This window comes from Dipodomys spectabilis, unplaced genomic scaffold, assembly GCF_019054845.1.
Source record: "Dipodomys spectabilis isolate Male_0828 unplaced genomic scaffold, ASM1905484v1 ptg000386l, whole genome shotgun sequence".
Taxonomy (NCBI): Eukaryota; Metazoa; Chordata; class Mammalia; order Rodentia; family Heteromyidae; genus Dipodomys; species Dipodomys spectabilis.
This window is the reverse complement of record NW_024871063.1, coordinates 407409-430000: the sequence shown is the minus strand read 5'-3', so window position 1 is coordinate 430000 and position 22592 is coordinate 407409. Positions and strand designations below refer to the sequence as shown.

The following is a 22592-nucleotide window of genomic DNA, read 5'->3' as shown; positions in this document are numbered from 1 at the left end:
CATTTTCCACTCCTAGGGATCGCCTTAGTCATACATTGTTCGCCCTTAATTTTCTAACTCTGGACAATGAAGGCCACTCGGCAGCTGACAGGCATTGGCACCCATCTTCCAGTTCTGCCCGCCCGTCTGTCATGTGGCGAGACCCCCTTACAGGCAAATGGAAGGGCCCAGATCCTGTTCTTATCTGGGGGCGAGGTTCAACCTGTATTTTAGATCAAGAACAAGCGGCCCCAAGGTGGCTGCCTGAACGCTTGATAAAACAGGTGAATGGCTTACCACAACCCAGGGGAAGCCTTCCCCCCGAGGATGATGCCTTTTCTCTTGCAGATGCAGCTAGAACTCCAGACATGGACCGTCCTGTTTGAATTTATTAAATAACAGATTAATCTTTGGTTTCTAAGCCCATACAGGTTCATCACCATCGCCTTGATATGGCAGACTGCAGCATTGAGATCTAGGATTGACCCCAGGCTTTTAATTAATGTTTTGCCATGAGCTTGTTCCAGTGGGAAACAGCCCTCCTTTTTTTCTTGTTTAGAAAACCCTTCTCCTTATTCATAACTCCTGACCATTCAACGGGCAAGACCTATTGCACCCTTGCCATAAGGGATAGGTTCGCCCCTCCTCCTATAGGCCCCTCCGCTTGGGGGAGGATGCACCTATGGGAGGAAGAAAAAATGCTCTAATCAAGGGTGCAGGTAAGACTGCAGGGGGATGGATCCGCGAGATCCCCAAACCCAAGACCCCTGAGTGGCAAGCTCTGGTGCATGACGGTTGGCATGCATACCCACAAGCCGTCTCCTCAAAAAACATGCCAAGGCCTGTAAAATTCCCCTCCCCGAGTGAGGACTTTTGCTCGGAGCGGAGAAAAACCCTGGGCCCTTAGAGGAACAGAGCCTCTGTCACCCCCTTAAAAAGAGCAGCCAACAATTGATGGTCAATTTTCTAAACAAGAAAGGGGGAGATGTTGGGAGCCAAAAGTTAAGTCTCTCAAACTTGATAGGCTTAACTATATCACTGGAACAACCTGAGCCTGAGTTTACAGAATCCCACCTTTTCACCACGCCTTAAAGTAAACACCCTGCAGCTACTAAAGACCACCTTTTCACCCCGCCCTAAATCTACTTAACGACCACCTTTGCACCACGCCCTAAGTCCAAGCATATAAATACCCTTGTGTGAAAAATAAAAATTGGCAGCTTGATCAGAATCCTTGTCTTGCTGTCCTTCTTCGTGTCTCTTGTCCCTTCATTCCTTCTCGCTTAGGTTCACTGCCCTGGTTGAAGTCCTGCGGGTCGGGACAAAGGAAGGAGAAAGGACTGTAAGAGGTAGAAGAAGGCCCTTCAAACCTGACAGATGGAGAGTCAAAAACCCACTCCCTGAGACCAGAGAGCAAGGTTTTTCTAGTCTCTTCCTCCCCTCTCCCCCACTAAACTGACTCTGTATTGGTAACCTAAAGATAGCCTGAGGCTCCCTTCACCTGAGGGAAGAAGGTTAGTCATTGAAGTGGCTGAGAAAAGCCTGACCCTGGTGTAACTCTAACAAATGTTTCCGGTTTCCTCCCATTGGTGACTGTGCCTGGAATGAATGAGGTGGTTTTGCAGCTCACTTCCCTGTTGAGTGTGTACATTCTGCCCCCTAATCCTACAGGCCTAGGTCTCTGTACCTAGCCTGGCTTTTGAACCTGTTTTCTGTCCTTCAAATACAGTGTTACTCTGGAGTTCTTTTGGCTAGCCAGAGTAAGGATTGAATCCTGAGAACTTCATTTGAATCTTTGATGGGTCAGTGATGTTTCTTTCCTTCTATAGCATGAGAACCCTAAGAACATTTAGAATGAAAGTAACTTCTCATCACCAAGGGAAACACACGAAGCTGTTGAACATCTGACCTTTCAGAAGTGGAAGTCAGAGTGTCATAGACTTTCCTGCCCTTGTTGGCTTCACCCTGTGATCCTCAGACCTCAGGCTCCTGAGCTAGGGTGATGGGTGTGAGCTACTGGTGCTCTTCTAGGTTCAGAACTGTAATGATATTGATAATACAAGTCAACTGCTTATCTCAATGGGCTTGGGGAGCATATTAAGCCTTTCAACATTGGACCTTTCAGATCCCTTTAGCACACAAGGTTATAATGCTAGAGACTGAGAGGCTGGGTATATGGATGTGCAATACTTGAGCCTTAACCTCTGACTCCAATTCTGGTGTACATCAACGTTAGAGTGTTCTCCTAATTAGCAAATAGGAAAAGCACTTTGATTAATCCTTACTTGTTTCCAGTTGTGTGTCTTATATCAAGCCTGGGCCCTGTCCATGAGCAATTCAGCTCAAAGCTAACACTCTACCACTTGAGTCACAGCGCCACATGGGGTATTTTTTTGGTGGTATCTTGAACATAAGAATCTAACAGGCTTTCTTTGCCTAGGCTGTCTTTAAACTATGGTCTTCAAATCTCAGCATCCAGAGAAGCTGGGGTTCCAGGTGTGAGCCACCGCCATCTGGCCTATTGTTTTTGAGAGTCCTGGGGCTTCTTTGTTTTCAAGGCTAGCACTCTGTCATTTGAGCCACTCCATTGCTTCTAGCTTTTTCTGAGTATGTGGCACTGAAGATTCAAACCCTGGTATTCATGCATGTTGAGCGAGCTATTTCCACTAAGCCACATTTCTAGGTTTACAATCTTATCCCACAACTTGCCTGTACTGAAGAAAAGGCTTCTAAGTATAAATCATTAAAGAAATCCCTATAGGAAGGTGTTCAAAGATAAAAACACAAAGCTCATCCTTGAGAGATACTCTAAACATGTGAAGACTATGACAAATGCCTCCATTTAATTATGTATCATGTTTCAACACAAAAAGTTTTAATGAAAAATGAGTCAATGTCCTAAATTATTGTGTATACATTTATAATAGATGTGCAAAATGTAATAAGTATTATGTGTATAATAATACTAAATAATATAAACAATAAATGAATGAATAAAATAAAAATAATCACAAAATCAATAATAAAAATCATAATATGTAATAAGCATACATATGTAAGTATATATCCTATATTACACATGTATAGAGATATCTTTTTCTTTGCAGGGCCTTCATTCAGGCCGTGGGAACTCTAGCCTGAATTTCTTTTCTTCAAGGACAGTGAGCTTCGCCTTCACTCATGGTGCAAATGAGTTACCTAGATGGTGAGATCAAATCCCAAAAATGGTAGAAATATTGGTCCAGTTCCAAGACAGTGACTTAATTTTTTCATAGAAGCAGTTATGTTTATTCAATTACATACTGAACATTAAAAAAAGCCATGTAGAATTTTGTACAGCTATTCAGACGTCCTTCCCTTACTCCCAAAGTGCTTCTCTGAACACTACATTTTTTCTTTTTTGTATGTTTTTATTGTAAAAATGTTGTACAGAGGGGTCACAGTTACATGAGCAAGGTCATGAGTATATTTCCTATTGAGCATTGTTGCCTGCTCCTTTGTTTTCCCCCTACCATCCCTTCCCTCCCATCTCCACAACTACTCCCCCTGCCAAGATCAGTGACTTAACTTTTTAGTTGTGGCTTGACACGGAGTTTGAACTCAAGTAGTGGCAAATCTGCACTTTCCTCACATTGCTGCAGACTTACCAAGATCCTGAGTTCAAATCCCAGGCTGGGAAAGAAAACTGAGAGAAATTCCAAACCAGGGAGCTTTATTACTTTTTAATTTAGTTAAATAATTAATTAATCTTTTTCTTTTTTTCTTTTTTTGGCCAAACATGGGGCTTGAACTCAAGTCGTGGCAACTCTGCCTCAAGTTCAAACACTCTAGGCTGGGTGCTGCCTCAGGACCCATACCCAATCCTGGAATCGTAGACCCAGAGGGCTTGTAGGAAAAAAAAAAGTGGGATAGCACGAAAAGTGGCGAGCTGCAGAGGGCTGGGGTTTTACGTTTTATTCTTTGCACGGTGACCATCCTGAGTCTGAATGAGACAGACGGCTGCAAAGTGGACATGACCTGCCATATCTGAAGGCTGGCATGCTATCAGGGAACCATAGGCCAACCTGTCAACAAGTGTGACACCTGTTTTCCTTTCCTGAAAGAGTCCTGGGTGTCAGGCATGATTGAGAACACATCTACGAATCTAGATGCTATGTGATAGGATGTAAACAATATAATACATAGTTAGGTATCATCACAGTCAATAAAATGAATGGTAAATAAACGAATAAAACAAAAAATATAATGAATAACCACCACAAACAAAATATAGGCTGAATATCTGTATGGAAGTTCAATCCTATCTTTAAAATGTATATAAATAGTACGTTTTCCAGGGCTGTGGCTTGAATTCATGCTTAGGGAGCAGGCCTGACTTTCTGTTCTTCAAGCGTGGTGAGCTTCCCCTTCCCCAACTGTGCAACAGAGTTACCTAGACCCCGTGTTCAAATTCCAGGCCATGAAGACAAAAATATGCCACTAATTCTAAGCCAGAGAGCTTCATTAGCATTTTAATATGTTTTTAAGTTCATTTCTCCTTTATTTGATACATTTTGATTTTATAACACGTTTTTCAGAAAAGGTTTTTAAACTTTTACATTTCAGTATAGCACATTGGTGTTTCTATTTTGACCATCTGCCATGAAGAGTGAGAATGAAAATAAGGATATCATTTCTCCCTAGATGGTCGGGACAGTTGAATTTATTTCTATTTAGAGTTATTTCTATAATTATAAACTCTCTGCATTTGTGTCATGTTAGTTTTCCTCAGCGCCTAACACGAAATACACTAGGGGGTTCCTGATAGCACAAAAGGTTAGGTTTCTGAATAAAAATTCATTTCTGTGAGGACAGTAGGTAATTGTAAGCATTTTGGGAATAAACTGGATTGTAAAATGAAAAACAAAAACATTGGGACTGGGATGTTGCTCAGTAGTGGAGTATTTGCCTAAAGAGCATAAGACTCTGGCAGAAAAGTTTCCTAAAGCTTAGAATGTTAGAATTTTATGATCTGTATGAACAAACTTTTTGTTTTTTGATCATGGGCCTGAACTCAGGGGTTATCCCTGTACTCTTCAGCTCAATGCGAGCAATCTACTGCTTGAGTCACATTGCTACTTCTGGTTTTCTAGTGGTTTATTGGAGATAAGAGTCTCACGAACTTTCCTGGCCAGGCTGGCTTTGAACTGCCATCCGCAGATCTCAGCCTCCTGAGTAGCTAAGATTACAGGCATGAGCCACCTGTGCCAGGCACGTGAACAAACTTCTTAATGATGGATTCTGAGAAAAGAAACTTGGAATACAATTTTAGTATAAATAACTTATGATGCCATGGTTAAGGCACTAATTCAGAAGTATTTATTCATTTGCTGGTTTCTTAGTTTATTTAAAGGTATATTATATATATGCATTATTAATATATATACATATATATTATTAAAATCATAGATTTGAAGTGTACCTAAGAGCATATGTGCTCATGTAAAGTTATACAATTGCACAAGCTTCATTATTTTTTTTTCCAGGTTGGTTGGTACCATAAATTAGGTGGGATTTTTGTACTGCTGTTCTGTTCTCTGTTTTTGGAAGATTTCTCTCCCTTTTATCCCTCTGCGCCCCCCCCCCCCCCAATCTCTGCACTTGAACTCAGCTTGCTCTTTCTTGGCTTGGTTGTTCATAGCTGATTTTCTACCACTTCAACCATACCTGTAGCCGGGCTTTTTTCCAGTTAATTGGAGATGATTTCTCTCAGGCATTTTTGCCTTCATTGGCTTTGAAATTTCATCTTCCAGTTCTCAGCTTCCTGAATAGCTAGAATTACAGATGTGAGCCTTTGGTGTGCTTAGGGATAAATTAGACTTTGGTTGGTGTATTCTTTCTGTTTTTCTAAGCATGGGATCATCTACTATAGAATTTCTGTGAATATCCTGGGTCTGAAGTAAGTTATAATATATATATGCAAATCTGTATAGTTCTCATAAGATGTAATGAATTTAATACGTGTTATAAGTGTAGTAATAGTCAATAAATATAATGAATGAATAACACAAAAATAAATACCCTCAAAGCAATATGCAGTAAACATAACTATGTAGATATTCATCATTTTTTTAAATGTGGATGAATATTACTTAACAGGGCTGGGGATTGAATTCAGGCCTAGGGAACAGGCCTGAATTGCTTGTATTCAAAGAGGTGAGTTTCTCCATCCTCCACAGTGAATTGGAGTTTCCCAGACTCCAAGTTCAAATCCCAGGCCTGGAAGAAAAAAAATGAGCACGAATTCCAAGCCAGGGTGCTCCATTAGTATTTTTAATATTTTTAAAATTTTTAAATTTATTTTATTTTTATATAATTTATTTCAATTTATTTATTTGTTTGTTTGTTTATTTATTTTGTCAAGCACGGGGCTTGAACTCAGGTTGTAGCAACTCTGCCTCAGCCTCCATCATCCTAAGCTGGGATGGTGCAGCTTCTGGGCCCACAGCCATTCCTGGGATCCTAGGCCTCAGGGGATGACAGTAAAACAAATTGAAAACGGCACCAAAAAATTGCCGCGAACTGAAGTCTGTCGACGGTTTCTCGGTTTTCCTTCCTTGCATAGTGACCATCCTGGATCCAAATGACACGGCTGCAACCTGTAGGTCACCGGACATTGCTGAAGGCTGGCAGGCTGGCAGCGAAGCCATAGGCCTATCTGGACACCTAGGCCCTGAGTTTGAATCCTGGTCATGCCACTTACAAAGGGCTGGAGAGCCCAGGAAACTATTGCCTGTCCATAGGAACACCAGAGGAATGTGATCAATGTCATAGTTGGATGAGTAGTTTGTCAATTAGTCTAACATAAAATTAAACCCAGTATTCACAAGATGTGGATTGATTATAATTCATAGTTTATTATGCATTAAAAGAATATGTGTGTGTGTGTGTGTGTGTGTGTGTGTGTGTGTGTGTGTATGTGTGTGTTTTGTCAGTAGTGGGGCCTGAATTCTGGGCCTGGGCACTCTCTCTCAGCTTTTCAGCTCAGGGCTAGTGCTGTAACATTTGAGACACAGCACCATTCCCAGCTTTTTCTGATCATGTTGTGCTGAGGAATCGAACCCGGGGCTCATGCATGAAAGACAAGCACTCTCCCAGTGAGCCATCTTCCCAGCCCCTAAAAGAATACTATTAATTAAATAGTTCTCACTACATACCTGTGAATCACTAGGAAGGTAGTATATGTCATTGAATACAAGAAAGACATCAATTGCAGTATCTACATTTTTAAATACATATTTATTTGTATACTACCATCTGCATAGAAAGTTTTTGCTATTTTGGCCAATCCTGTGTCTCCATCCCAGGTCCTGGGATCCACGTGGCATCTGAATGTGCTAGAGGCTGTCGTGCTGACACTCACCCATTCATGAGTTGGGCCTTCTAGGCCCTCAGTTCAGGCCCCAGCATTGCCAAAAATGTCGTCTTGGAGTAAGATTCCAAATGTGATACCTGTTTTCCTTTTCTGTGCAAGTGCTGGGTGTCAGGTATGATGTATATAATATGTCTGCAAAGCTACATGCTATGGAATTGATTTGAATGAATGTAATAAATGTTATAGGAGCACTCACAGTCAGTCAATAAATAAATGGTAAATAAACAAATAAATAATAAAATATCATGAATCATTCCAACAAACACGATATAAACTGAGTATATGGATGTAAGTATAAATCATATAATAAACATATCTATATATGTTATGTTCTCCAGGGCTGGGGCTTGAATTCAAACCTAGTTAACAGGTTTGAATTACTTGTCTTAAAGGAAGGAGAGCTTCCCTTTCTTCACCACCCCCCCGCCTCCGCAATGCATCAGAGTTACCCAGAACCCAAGGTGACATCCCTGGCCTGGCAGACAACAAAATGTCATGAAATCCAAGAGAGGGAGCTTCAGTAGTATTGTTAATTAATTAATTTATTGCTAAGCACGGGGCTTGAACTCAGGTGGTGGCAACTCTGCCTCAGTTTCCACCACCCTAGGCTGGGATGGTGCAGCCTCTGGACCCACAGCCATCCTGGGTCCTAGGCCTTGGGGGCTGACAGGAAAACAAAATGAAAACACCACCCAAAAAAGCCGCAAACCACAGAAGGTCAGCAGTTTCTGTTTTTCTTCCTTGCAGGGTGACCATCCTGGGTCTGAATGACATGGCTGCAACTTGTAGGTCACCTGGCATTGCTGAAGGCTGGCGGGCTGTCAGTGAAGCCATAGGCCAACCTAGACACTAGGCCCTGAGTTCTAATCCCGATCATATCATTTTAAAGGGGCTGAAGAGCCTAAGAAACTATTGCCTGTCCATAGGAACACCAGAGGAATGTGATCAATGCCATGGTTGGATGAGTAGTCCCTCAATGAGTGTGGCATAAAATTAGACCCAATAATCCAGGACACAGATTGATTTTAATTCATAGTTTATTATGCATTAAAAGAATGCTATTGGGGGCTGCGAAGTTGGCTCAGTGGTAGAGTGCTAGCCTTGTTCTGAATAGCTGAGGGACAGCGCCCAGGCCCAGAGTTTAGGCCCCACGTCCAGACCCGAAGGAAAAAAAAAAGAATAATATTGATTAAATGGAATCCTCACTAAATACATGAGAATTAGTAGGAACGTAGTATATGTCATTGAATACTAAATAGACAGCTCTGGCAGTACCTAAATACCTAAATTTGTATTTATTTATATACCACCATCATCATAGAAAGTTACTGCTATTTTGTCCAAACCTGGGGCTTGATCCTAGGTTCTGGGATCCACTTGGCAGCTGAATGGGCTAGAGGCTGCAGTGCTGACACTCACCCATTCATGGATTGGGCCTCTCAGGCTTTCAGATCAGGTCCCATAATTGTCAAAAATTTCTTTCTGGTGTAAGATTTCAAGTGTGACACCTGTTTTCCTTTTCTGTGCAAGTTCATAATATGTCTGCAAAGTTACATGCTATGTAATAGATGGGAATAAATGTAATAAATGTTTTAGGTGCACTTACAGTTCATAAAATAAATGCTAAATAAACAAATCAATAATAAAACATAATGAGTCACTCCAACAAACACAATATAGAGTGAATATATAGATGTAAGTATAAATTGTATATTTAACATGTCTATAAATTTTATGAGGAGTTGAATTCAGATCTAGGGAAGAGTTTATTTCATGCACGATTCTCATAGGAAATGATAGGCAAGACATATGGCACAACGATTACTTTTAATTAAGAGTTCATGAAGTGTGACAATAAGAATCACATTCAGGAACTGGAGACAATGGGAAAGATCCAAGAATCAATACTCACATGTTAGATAGGATTCCAACACAGCCCGCCACATCTCCTACTCTGTCCAAATAGGTATTTATTAGCATACTAGCTTCAGCTTATGAATGGATGAATATTGTGCCACCGGGGATCGATCTCAGGTCCCGGGTACAACCTACCTCTTTCGTTGCTCACAGGCCAGTATCCTCACCTAGACCCTTTTGCCAATTGGGCCTGCTAAGCTCTGAGTTCAAAACCCAATACTGCCAAAAGATGAAATCTGATGTGAGAAGCCCATCGATCCACCTATTTTCCTGTCCTGTGAAAGTCGTAGGTCTCAGGGAGGATGGAGAATTTTATATAGGCAAATCTATAGCCATAGGAAAAGGTTGTCATCTGTGTTGGCACAGTTATGTCTGTAATCATACTCAATAAAACACAAAATGCATCCATGACTAAGACACACAATAAAAGAGTAACTACACTGAACATATGATGCATTCCACACATGTATGTAAATAGAGATCCTATGTGTAAAATAGGTTGGTATATTATTTTTGCCAGTGCTGGGGCTTCAAATCAGACCCTGCAACCTGGCCTGATATTGTAGTCTTCAAGGAGGGTGAGCTTCCCATTCCCCCACAGTGCCATAGATTTACCCAGACTTGAGTTAGATTCCCAGCTGTGGCAGAAAAATGGTGTGAGTTCTGATCCAGGGTGCTTTATTTTATTATTATTATTATTATTACCAAGGAGAGGATTTCAACTAAGTTTGTGGAAACTCTGCTTCAGTTTCAATCATCTTAGGTTGGCGGGCTGCCATTGGCCCATAGCCGATCCTGGGATCCTAGGCCTTGAAGTCTTGCAGGAAAACACACACACACACACACACACACACACACACACACACACACACACACACACACACACAGAGAGAGAGAGAGAGAGAGAGAGAGAGAGAAAGCCGCGGGATGGATTTTTTACATTTTGTTCCTTTCCACGGTGACCATCCTGGGTCTTAATGACATGCCTACAAAGGGTTCTTCACCTTGCATTGGTGAAAGCCAGAGGGATATTGGGGAAGCCATAGGACCATGCAGCAATGTAGGCCCTGAGTTCGAGTCCTGGTCCTGACACCTACCAATGGGGGAAATCCCAAGAGACTCGTTCCTGTGCATCGAAATACCGATGCAATGTGAGCAAACTCATGATTGAATCAGAAGTTTCTGCGTGCATCAGTCTAGTCTAAAATTAGGTGCAATGATCCTAGCACGCTGATTGATCTTAATGAATAGTTTATTAAGCATGAAAAGAATCCTATTCCTTCAATGGTGGCACAGTAATTACCTAAGAGTTGGTAGGAATGTAGTTGATAGGTAGATGTCCCTGGCACTCTATACAAATATATATATTTATTGGTATACTACCACCTGCCTATCCATGTATGGCTATTTTGTCCACCCCTGTGGCTCAATCTCAGGGTCTGCGAACTGCCTGGCAGCTTCCTGGGCTAGAAGTTGCTGTGCTGACACACCCATTCACGAATTGGGTCTGCTAGGCCCTGAGTCCAGGTCCCAGCACTGCCAACAATTGGATCATGGAGTAAGAAGCCTAGTGTGACACCTGTTTTCCTTTTCTCTAAGAGTCCTGGGTGTAAGAACTACCTTCAACTTATGAAGGGATGACTGCTGTGTGCCGAACCCCCCCCCCCACTCCCTACCTAAGGGCTCCATCTCAAGTCCTGGGAAAGGCCTTCCTCAATAGTGTCTCACAGGCTGGTGTGCTCACATGGACCCATTTGTCACTTGGGTCTGCTAGGTCCCGAGTTCAGATCCCAGCAGTGCCAAAATTCAACTTGATGTCAGAAGCCAATCGTTGCACTTGTTTTCCTTTCCTGTACAAGTCCTGGGTCTCAGCTAGGCTGGAGAATGCATGGGCCACCCTGTGGCCACGGGGATAGGTTGTTATCCATGCCAGCTCAGTTATACTTGTCATCATATACTCAAGAAAATACACAATACATCCATGAATAGCATACAAAGTAGAATAATTACACTAAATGCACAATGCAGTCCACACACAGATGTGAATATATATTCCATGTTTAAATGATCCATTCAGGACTATTGTGGCCTCCCTGGGGCTGGATCTCTTTTCCTGGGAAAGGCCCAGCTACTTAGTGGCTCACAGACTGGTGTGTTCACCATGACCCATTCACCAATTGGGCTTGCTAGGCCTTGAGTTCAAATCCCAGCACTGCCAAAAGATTCACCTTGATGTGAGAAGCCAGTCATTGCACCTATTTTCCTTTGCTGTGCAAGTCCTGGGTCTCAGCTAGGATAGAGAATGCATAGGTAACTCTATACTCATGGGAATAGGTTGTCATCTAGGTCACAACAGTTATATCTGTCAACCAATACTCAAGAAAATACACAATACATCAATGAATAAGACACAACATAAAGAGAATGACTACACCAAATGCAAGATGCTGCCATCCATGTATGGAAATATAGATCCTCTGTTTAAATGATGAATTTATGACTATTTTGGCCCCCACCAGAGCTTCATGTCAGGTTTTGGGAATGGCCTAGCTCCTTAGTTCCTCACAGGCTGGTGTGTTCACTATGACCCATTCTGACCCATTCACCAATTGGGCCTGCTAGGCCTTGAGTTCAAATCCCAGCACTGCCAAAAGATTCACTTTGATATGAGAAGCCAGTTGATCCACCTGTTTTCCTGTCCCATGAAAGTCATGGGTCTCAGCAAGGATGGAGAATTCTATATAGACAACTCTATAGCCATGGGAATAAGTTGTCATCCATGTTAACACAGCTATATCTATCACCATACTCAATAAAATACACAATACATCCATGAATAAGACACAAAATAAAAAGAATAACTACACTGAATGCAAAATGCATATCACATCTGTAGGTAAAGAGAGATCCTAAGTTTAAAAAAGGTGATTTTATCCAGTGCTGGTGCTTCAAATCATGCCTTGGACCAGGCCTGACATTCTAGTCTTCAAGGATGGTGAGCTTCCCCTTCCCCCAAAGTGCAACAGAGCTACTCAGACTCCAGTTCAAATCCTAGCACTGACAAAAGATTCATTCTGTTGTCAGAAGCCAGTCATTGTACATGTTTTCCTCTCCTGTGAAAATCCCGGGCCTCAACTAGGATGTAGAATGCATAGGCAACCCTATAACCATTGGAACAGGTTGTCATCCATGTCAGCACAGTTATACTTGTCACCATACTCAGTACAATACACAATAGCTCCATGAATTAGACACAAAATAAGGAGAATACGTGCACCAAATGCAAGATGTTGTCCACACATGTATGTAAATATAGATCCTATGTTTAAATTATGAATTAATTACTATTTGTCCCTCCCTGGTACTCGATGTCAGGTCCTGGGAAGGGCCTATCTCCTTCGTTGCTCACAGGCTGGTGACCCTTGACCCTTTCCCCAATTGGGCCTGTAGGCTCTGAGTTCAAATCCCAACACTGCCAAAAGATGAATCCTGATGTGATAAGCCCATCGATTCACCTCTTTTCCTTTTCTGTGAAAGTCCTGTGTCTCAGCTAGGGTGGAGAATGCTTAGGAAACCCTATAGCCATGGCAATAGGTTGTCATCCATGTAAATACTGTTATATCTGTCACCTTACTCAGTAAATTGCACAATACTTCCATAAGACAGACAATAAGGAGAAGTACATCAAACGCAAGATGCTGTCCACACATATATGTAAATTTAGATCCTATGTTTAAATTATGAATTTATGACTATCGTGGCCCACCCTGGGGATCAATGACAGATCCTGGGAATGGCCTAACTCCTTTGTTGCAAACAGGCTGGTGTGTTCACCTTGAACTATTTGCCAATTGGTCCTGCCTGGACCTGAGTTCAGATCCTAGCACTATCAACAATTGGATCATGGAGTAAGAAGCCAAGTGTGAAACCTTTTTTCCTTTTCTCCGAGAGTCCTGGGTGTCAGGCTTGATGAAGAACACGTCTACAAATTTAGATCCCATGTAATAGGATGTCATCAATGTAATAAAGGCAATGGGTGTCATCACTGTAAAATCAATGGTAAAAAATGAATAAAACAAAAAGTACAAGGAACAACCACATCAAATGTGTATGGACTGAGCATCCATAGGTAAGTACAAATCTTGTCTTTACAATGTATATAAATAGTATGTTTTCCAAAGCTGGAGCTTGAAATTTGCTTAGAGTACGGGCCTAATTTTCTTACCTTCAAGTACAGTGAGCTTCCCCTTCTTCCACAGTGTTGCAGATTTACCCAGACCCTGAGATCAAATTCAAAGCCTGGCAGAATAAATGGGATGAATTGCAAGCCAGGGAGCTAATTTCTTTTAATTTTTTTTTGCTCAGCAGGGGGCTTGAACTCAGATTGTGGCAACTCTGCTTCAGCTTCGATCATCCTGTGCTGGGGTGCAGCCACTGGACGCACAGCAGATCCTAGGATCCTAGACCCCCAGGCCTTGTGTGGCAAAAATATACAGAAAAATGCGGTGAGATGGCCTTTTTATGTTTTCTTCCTTTGCATGGTTACCCTCTTGGGTCTGAATGACACTGTTGCAAAGGGTACTTCACCTTGCATTGCTGAAGGTTGGCAGACTATTGGGGAAGCCATAGGCAATGTAGGCCCTGATTTTGAATCCCCATCCTGACACCAATCAATGACAGGAGATACTAAGAGACTCATTCCCATCCATGGGAATAACAAGGTAATCCTATCAGTGTCACAGTTGAATTAGTTGATCGTGAATGAAGCTCCTATAAAATCAGACCCATCATTTCAGGAGACTGATTTTATTTATTATGTATGAAGCATTAAAAGAATACTATTATTTACAGGGATGCAATAATTTCAGATATTGATTGATTTAATTAATATTTTGTTAAGAATGAAAACGACAGTAATTACATGGAGGCATAATAAATACCCAAGAATTAGTAGGAATGTAGTCTATATAACTAAATAATGTATAGGCATCTCTAGCACTCTATAGAGATATTTATTTATTAGAGTACTACCATCTGCATGTCAGTCTGTTCTTAATTTGTCAACCACTGTGGCTCGATCTCAGGTACTGGGAACTGCCTGTCAGCTGAATTTGCCACAAGATGGCATGCTGACACTCACCCATTCATGAATTGGGTCTTGCAGGCTGTGATTCAGATGCCAGCATTCCCAAACAATGAATCGTGGAGTAAGAAGCTGATGATGACACATGTTTTCCTTTTCTGTGGAAGTCTTTGGTGTCAGGTTTGAAGTCCAATATATATACAAACCTATATCCTATGTAATCAATGTAAGCACTGTTCTATGTGTCATAATAGTCAATAAAATGAGCAGTCAATACATGAATAAAACAAAAAATAAAATGAATAACTACACTGAATGCAACATATGTATATAAATATAAATCATATACTTAAAATGCACATAAATAGGATGTTTTCTAGTGGTGGGCATTGATTTCAGGCCTAAGGAACAGACCTAAATTTCTTGAATTCAAGGAGGCAAGCTTCCCCTTCCCACACAGTGCAACACGTGTTACCCAGACCAAGAGTTCAAATCCCAGTGCTGGCAGAAAAAATGGCATCTCCAAACTATGTGATGCTCAATTCTTAGGTATTTCATTTGGGCTCCATTTAATGAATGTGATTGTTTAAATGCTTCATAAAGTATTAATTAAAATCGACCAGTGTCCTATAATATAATTGTGTATAATTTTAACCTTGAATCATTCAAGAACTGCCCATTTAATCATGACATACATCACATTCCATTGGTAATCATATGAATAGCAATGAGTTTCTTAGGATCTCCTGCCATTTGGAGGTGGCAGGACCAGGATTCCAACTGTGGGCTCCAGCTCCTACCACTTAAACCTGAGGATAGGGAACTCACAGATCTGTCCAAATACATCAGTAAGACCAATGATTAGGGAGGCATCAGTGTCTCCCAGCAGTCCTCCTTGATACTTACAAGGCTGTGATAGGAGGATCATGGTCAAAGTCACCCTAGGCAGGAAAGTCCTTGAGACTCCTGCCCAACTTGTGCCAACAAAACCAGAAGTAAAGCCATGTGGCTCCATTGGTAGAGGATTAGCCTTGATCAAAAGCAGCTCACAGACTGTGCCCAGATCCTGAGTTCAAGGTCTGGGACTGGGAACAAATAGACATACACAACAATCTGTGCAGCCATCCAGATAAAGCAGGTCATCTTCTTGTCCCCAACTGGATTGCACAGAGTTCCCTGGGAAAGGGGCTGCCATCATCTTGACTCTGCCCATTCTGCCTGCATCACAGGATTCTGACCACACCTCCATTCTTTCATGGTTCTTTCTGACCAATGGGATACAAGAATGCTGGCCATGTCCACATTCCATGCTGCCCAGTAGCACTGGGATTCCCTCTGTTGGTTGAGACCACTACCAGCAGTTGAGGAAGGTAGAGGTGGCTGAGTGATGAGCAAGAGACTCGAGGCCTAGGAGGAGAGGCCTTGCTCAGGCCCACCATGTGCCTGCCTGTGCTCTGGCCCCCTTCTCACCTTCCCCGTGGCACAGCATTTCAAACCTGGTGCTGCTGGCTCAAACCCAGGTTGCCTCTTGGATTCCTCAGGCAATGGTGCAATGGTGCGCCACCAGCCAGCTTGTGGGTCTGACCTGGTCCTGGCCTCCTTGTCCTCTGCTCTGAGCCTGATGTCTGCCATACCACTGCCATTGCTGTTCGCCCCACATGGAGCAGCTGCCAACAGATTTTGCCTGCAGCACATGTGAGTGGTGGCCACATAGGCCCGCTCCCTGCGTCCCCATATAACCCCCCCTCCTGACCAGGACCAGCACCTCCTCTGTGCCCCACAGTCTGAGCCACGCCCTGCCATAAATGTGCCTCAGGGGTGGGGGTGGGTGTTGACCCAGGATCCCATTCCCATCCCCAGCATCTAGTGTCCCAGGAAATGGGGAGATGCAGGGTTACGTGAGGAGTGGACGCCACAGAGCCCCTGGCCTGGAGCAATGGGAGCCACACAGCCGCACATCTGCACCCTTCCTTTCCCTGGTGGGAACCTGGTGGTTTTAGTCAGAGGTGGGGAGCAGCATGTACACACCTGCCTTCTGCAGTCTTTTCCCTTTTTCTGGGGATGGGAGGCATTGGATGCAGAAGATAGATCCCCCTTGCTGTGTGAACCCTTGTTTTCTGTGCTCAGTCGTCCTTTCACCTGAAGACACAGAGCCAGAGACAGAGAGACAAAGAGAGAGATCATCTTTCTCCTTGTACAGCCTGACTGTGCTCAGGTGTGTCATCAGTTGGCAAATTGCAGGTACCCCATGGATGAGTCTTCTGTCACCGGTCTGGATGTGTGTGTGTGTGTGTGTGTGTGTGTGTGTAGAAGTGGGTTGTAACAAGGAGGCTGAATGCTTTGGTAACTTCTACCTGCTATTTTTGGGGAATGCATGGGCTTCATAGTTGATGTCTGGGAGCCTAGAAGGGTGAGATGCTTGAAGGGGACACAGCACTGTTAAATTACAAGAATAAGGGATCTGTGTGTGCCCTGGAGCTGCGTATGCCCTTGGGCCTGGTTGGTGGCAGTGGGAGCTTGGGAGGACCTAGGAGTGCAGCCTGCAGGGGATGGCTTTCCAGAGGACAGAGAGCATGGCCACACTTAGTAAAGATATGAGTCCTGCTAGTATGGAGTGCAACAGCATAGGTCAGATTCTGGGTCTTCTCATCATGACCTCTGATGGGCGAGGCCAACCCAATTTTAAATCTTGAGCTGTTATCTTCAGATCTCAACCTCCTGAGTACCTAGGATTAAAGGCATGAGCCTCTGGCACTGGGACTCTGGTTCTTTTTGGTATATTAGGATTTGACCTCAAGGTCTTAGGCTTGCCAGTCAGATCTTCTACCAGCTTTTCTGTCTTGGGCATTTCTGAGATGGAGAATTAATATATGCTCAGACTGGGGTGGATCACAGTCCTCCTGTCTGTGACAGGCATGAGCCACCAGGCCCTGTCTTCTGTAGTTGGAATGGTAGACATGTAGAGCCATGCTCAGTCAGTGGTTTAGATGGATTGTCCCAAACTCAGACCACGGCAGCCCATTTTTGATGACAGGTGAAGCTCTGGGTTGGGTCTCAACCATTGGACCTCAATCTCCTCATGGGACAGTTGTGAAGAAACAAGGGATTAATACAGAGGGATCTCTGGAGCAGGGTCAGGCACAGAGGGAGGGGCTGTCAGATATGGTTTTTGGCAGTTCTGTGAGAATATGACAGGAAGATACCTGGAAAGATCTCAGATGGTGGGTGTTATTAATGTTGTGACTGGTATAGGATTATGAAACAAAACATGACTCTCTTTAATACCCAATCCCCATGAGGAACGGGATCCTTCACTTTGTTCAGTTTTGAAGCTGGGGAAACTGAGGCACAGAGAAGCTGAGTGACCTACTCATGACTCCCAGCTGACAGGAAGCTGGGCCTGACATCCCTGCCATGCTCCCTAGGACAATGGGTGTTATTCAATCTACTTCTTGTGGCGAGAAGTCCACTTCTTTTCAGTTGTGGGGCTTGAACTCTGGGCCTGGGCCAGCTCCCTGAGATCCTCAGCTCAAACCTAGCACTCTACCACTTGAGTCACAGCTCCACTTCCAGTTTTTTTGTGGTTCTTTGGAAATAAGAGTCTTACAGGTGTTCCTGCCCGGGCTGGCTATAAACCACAATCCTCATATCTCAGCCTCCATTGTACTTAGTATTATAGGCCTGAGCCACAGGAACCTGGCTTAAGTGTAATTCTGACCTTCTTTCCTTTTTTCTCTCTCTCTCAGGAACTGATTGAATGGGTGCTGGAGGAGGTGGCCCAGCATCCCCAACGTGGTTGGTACCAAGGTGGCCCTCTCATTCTGGAGGTGGGCTGTGGGTCAGGAGCTGTCTCGTTCAGGCTGTTGTACCAGCTCCATGAGGCCCTCTGTGCCCTGGCTAGACCGTGACAGTTATTCATTGTCCATCTAGCCTTACTGGATTCAGTACTGTGATCAATGCCCTTTTCTAGCAAAAATTTCTGGCTAAAATTATGATACATAGTTACAGAATGAAAATGTAATGCCATCTTAAGAGAGTCATTTAGGGTTCTGGGAATGGGACTTCACGGTAAAATGATTGCCTAAGCATGAAGGAGACCCTGGGTTCAATTCCTCAGTAACACATAAACTGAAAAAGAAACACTGGAAGTGGTCTTGTGCCTCAAGTGGTAGAGGGTTAGAATTGAGAGAGAAAAAAAAAAGTTGAGGAATAATTCCCAAGCCCTGAGTTTCAGCCCCAGGACTGCCAAAACAACAACAATGAACATTTAGTTAGTAAATACAAAATAAAGAACCCAAACTTGGAATATATAATTGTTCCTTCCATACTGATACTTGACAATAGTCCCTAATTCATGTACTTTACCTATGTTAGGATAGTGTGTTGAAAAAAAAAGTTTTGTTCATTAGGTCATGGCAATTAATGCCAGGAACGTGCTTAGATGTCAGGTGAATATTAATTCTGGAAATTCAAAGATTCCAGGCTTTTGAGTGGGGTCTCTGCTAATCACAATGATAAGGGTAGTCTAAGTGAGATTTGGAAATCATTTTGGACAGTTATAGCACCAAAAAGGCAGAGGCTAATTAACAGTTGTGACAGAAGAGAAGGAATAACTGCAGATGGAAGGAAAGAAATGATAGTAACTAAGGTATAACAGAAACAGTTCTAGGGAACCATTTTTGGTTATTGAAGAACTAGTTATCAACTAGGCTTATTCCTCATTGCCTTTAGCATTCTAAATCTCTTAGGCTAGATAAATGTATCTCCTTCTATGCTGTTCTTTCATACCTGATCTCTTTGCTTTCTAAACATCTGTCTTTCTATATTTGTCTATAAACCTTTACTGATATTAACTACACCTATACAGACGTCACAGGATGCTAATGTAAGAGTCCCATAGCTCATGAGTCTTAATGAAACAAAATGGAAAAGGAGGACATATTCACTGCTATCTCAATTTTTCTAAAAAGCTGCAATGTCATCATTTGGTTAAAATTTCCATTCTTTGTCTACACAGTGTCATTCAGTGCACATAAATGCAAATATAAGCCTGGTGCTGGTGGCTCATGCCTGTAATCCTAGCTACTCAGGAGGTTGAAACCAGAGGATTGTGGTTCAAATCCAGCCTGGTCAGGAAAGTCCATGAAACACTTATCTTCATTTAGCCACCAGAAACCCAGAATCGGTGCTGTAGCTAAAGTTGTAGAGCATTCTAGATGAGCTGAAGAGTTGAGAGACAGTGCCCAGAATCAGTGTTCCATACCCACAATCAACAAAAAAGTGCAAATATGGGTTTAAGTTTCCCCCAAAGGAATGATGAAGTCAATAGTAATCTTCCCAATGGAGTCAGTGCAAGTACTTTTGCTGAGTTATTTAAGTTATGGCTTCTTTGCTGAACATATTCTCTTCTTTAAAAATTGTCAAATATTAGCTGCATAGTAAACTTCATCTAATATTTCTTGGTTCAAAAGAGAAGTCCATCCAGTTGATGTCACTTAGCTTTCTTACTGTCTTAGTTCAAAGCCAACCAGGCATGAGAGTCTGTCAAACTCTTATCTGTAATTAAACACCAAAAAACCAGAAGTGAAGTTTTGGCTCAAGCAGTAGTGTACTAGCTTTGTGGGCAGGTGGGAAAGAAGGACAACTGTTCAGGGACAGGGTCCAGCCTCTGAGTTCAAGCCCCAGAACCAGCACAAAGTAAACAAACAAGCAAACAACACAAACCCTAGGTATTTCTTTGGGACTCTCCTTAAAGTGGTCTGAGAAGAGGCTGGTTTTGCTGATCATACTCACTGGATCCTGCGTTTTTGAAATCTTTATTGCTATGGAAAACTCAGGACCAGACTAAACGAATTGATAACTGACTCCTGCAACAAGAGAATCATCTCAGGAGTGAAACATCCATCCATAAGACACTTCAAAACCTCCATATCTTTGTTTCTTTGCAGTAGAACATTTTTAAAACAAAGTTATTTCCTTTTGTTCTATGCTGGACTTCAAATGGCATATTGTTTCCTTCTGTAATATTCTCAACTACAAGTTTACAGACAAGTTTTATATGAGGAAAGAACACACTCAAAAATGTCAGGGAGAAAGTTTCCTTCAAACATTGAATTCTTTCCTTGTACAGTAAAAAGGAAAGCAAATGTTAACTTGAACTTTGTCATTCCTCTATGTTCAATTCCTCTCCTGAGATCAATTTCCACATCTAGTAACAGTTACTTCCACTTACTTCCAGTAACAATCTATGGTGCTGCTAGAGATAAAATGAATGTTTTCTGACTTCATTGAAACAGCACAAGGACACATTTAGACATGAGGTAACACGTGTTTCAGAGACAACTTAGTAAAGAGAAAATATGAAATTTAAATTGCTTATGAATACTTTATTCATGAGTACATTATGTTCAAACTTCTTTAGTGCTCTGTAAATTAAGGTGAATTTTAAATGGGAAGAAGGTTCTCAGACCATTTTTTGTGAGTTTATGTGCTGTGCCTTAATTTCCCAATTGTACATGAGTTAACAGTAAGAGAAACAATAGCAATAATAGGAGAGAGAAGTTCTGTGTTTATATAAAAGGGCTCAGTAAAATATAGAAGACTCTACAAATAAGACAACATTGAAACAATAAAGCCAAGTCCAGTATGTAGATTTATGGGAGTGATATAGAGAAAGCATTACTCCTATATGGAACATGAAGCCACTTCCTTTCTAAATCACGCTTGCTAATCACCTAATTTTGTAAAAAGAAGAATGGAAGAATGATTCTGTTTCCAATGCAAGTCATATATGAGATAATGGACTTAACTGGAAAAAAAGAATCTATCTTGAAAGAACAGGAATTATACTAGCAATGAATCTGGTGGCTAAGATCACATTTCTTTTTTTTCCTTTTCTTATATTCTTTTTGTAGTGGTTGGTCATGGTACTTGAAATCTGGGACTGGGTGCTGTCCTTCTGCAACGAAGCTCAAGGCTAGTGCTCTTCCACTTGAGCCACAGTGCCACTCCCAGTTTTCTGGTAGTTATTGGAGAAAAGAGTCTCCAGGACTTTCCTACCTGGGCTGGCTTTAAATCCCAATCCTCAGATCTCACCACACCGAGCTTAGGATCACATTTCTAACAGTGTACACTCAAGATATGTAAGGTATATGTCCATCAATCTTTATATTAATTCTTGCATTAAAAATCTGGGCTACAGGATAGACTTTACACTCACAAAAGTGTTTGTAGTTTAAAAGTTGATACTCCTGGAAAAATAAAACCTAAGAATGTAAAGGAGTCTGAGAAGTTCAATTTGCATCCAGCCTGGGCAGAACAGGCTTTGAGACACTACCTATAATTAAACAGCCAAAAGCTGGAATACCAGTCATGAGCAAGATTGCTGAATAAGAGCTTGAGGTTTGTGCATACATACATACAAACATACACATACACACAGAGGGATTTATATGTGCACACAAAAATACACAAATAAAACAATTCTCAGAATATGTAGAAAAGTTAGAAAACAATAAAAATATGTCCCAATTAAGACTAGAATCAAGCGATAATTTTTAATATTAGAAAGCCCTCAAGTGAAATTTCCCCCCAAAAGTTGAGAATCTTACATAGGTAGGAATCAGAGATAGTAAGAGAGTCAAGCAACATTATTAATGGGATAGGATTCATGGAGGAATGAATCAGGGAACCCTCTAGGTGCATATGAAAATGTTCATATCTTGTGTCAAATGTTAGAACATCTTTGAAAATAGTACATAAATAGTCTGAGCAGTCAGTCTAGTGGATAAGATCATAGGAGAAGTTCAGAATTGCTAGTCTGTTTCTAGAGTAAATAAACAAACTATGGCAGGGCAATGTGATACAAGCCTGGAATTCTAGCACTTCGACAGGAGATTAAAGAATGGAACTATATTGCGATATCTTCCCTGGACCAGGTAGAATAATTTTGTCTCAATAAAACAAACAAAACAACAAGAAAGGAATACACAGTTGGAATTTGGGTCTAATTTTCTCATTATGTTTTGAGAAGTCAATTTTCCTATTGAAATGCAACTCATATATATCCTCACTTGTGTTTTAAATGCTCTCTTCATTACAGAACATTCTAGATGCAAAATGGCTCATTATTCCCATCCAAAAATTTGCAAAAGTGAGTAAGCAACATTCTGTTGGATTCCAAAGAAATGTTGAAGAATT

The 22592-nt window shown here is 41.8% G+C and overlaps 1 pseudogene; it reads left to right on the top strand.

Annotated features, from left to right (window-relative positions):
• Positions 1–22592, top strand: part of LOC122096685 — a 219660-nt pseudogene that overhangs the window by 10971 nt on the left and 186097 nt on the right.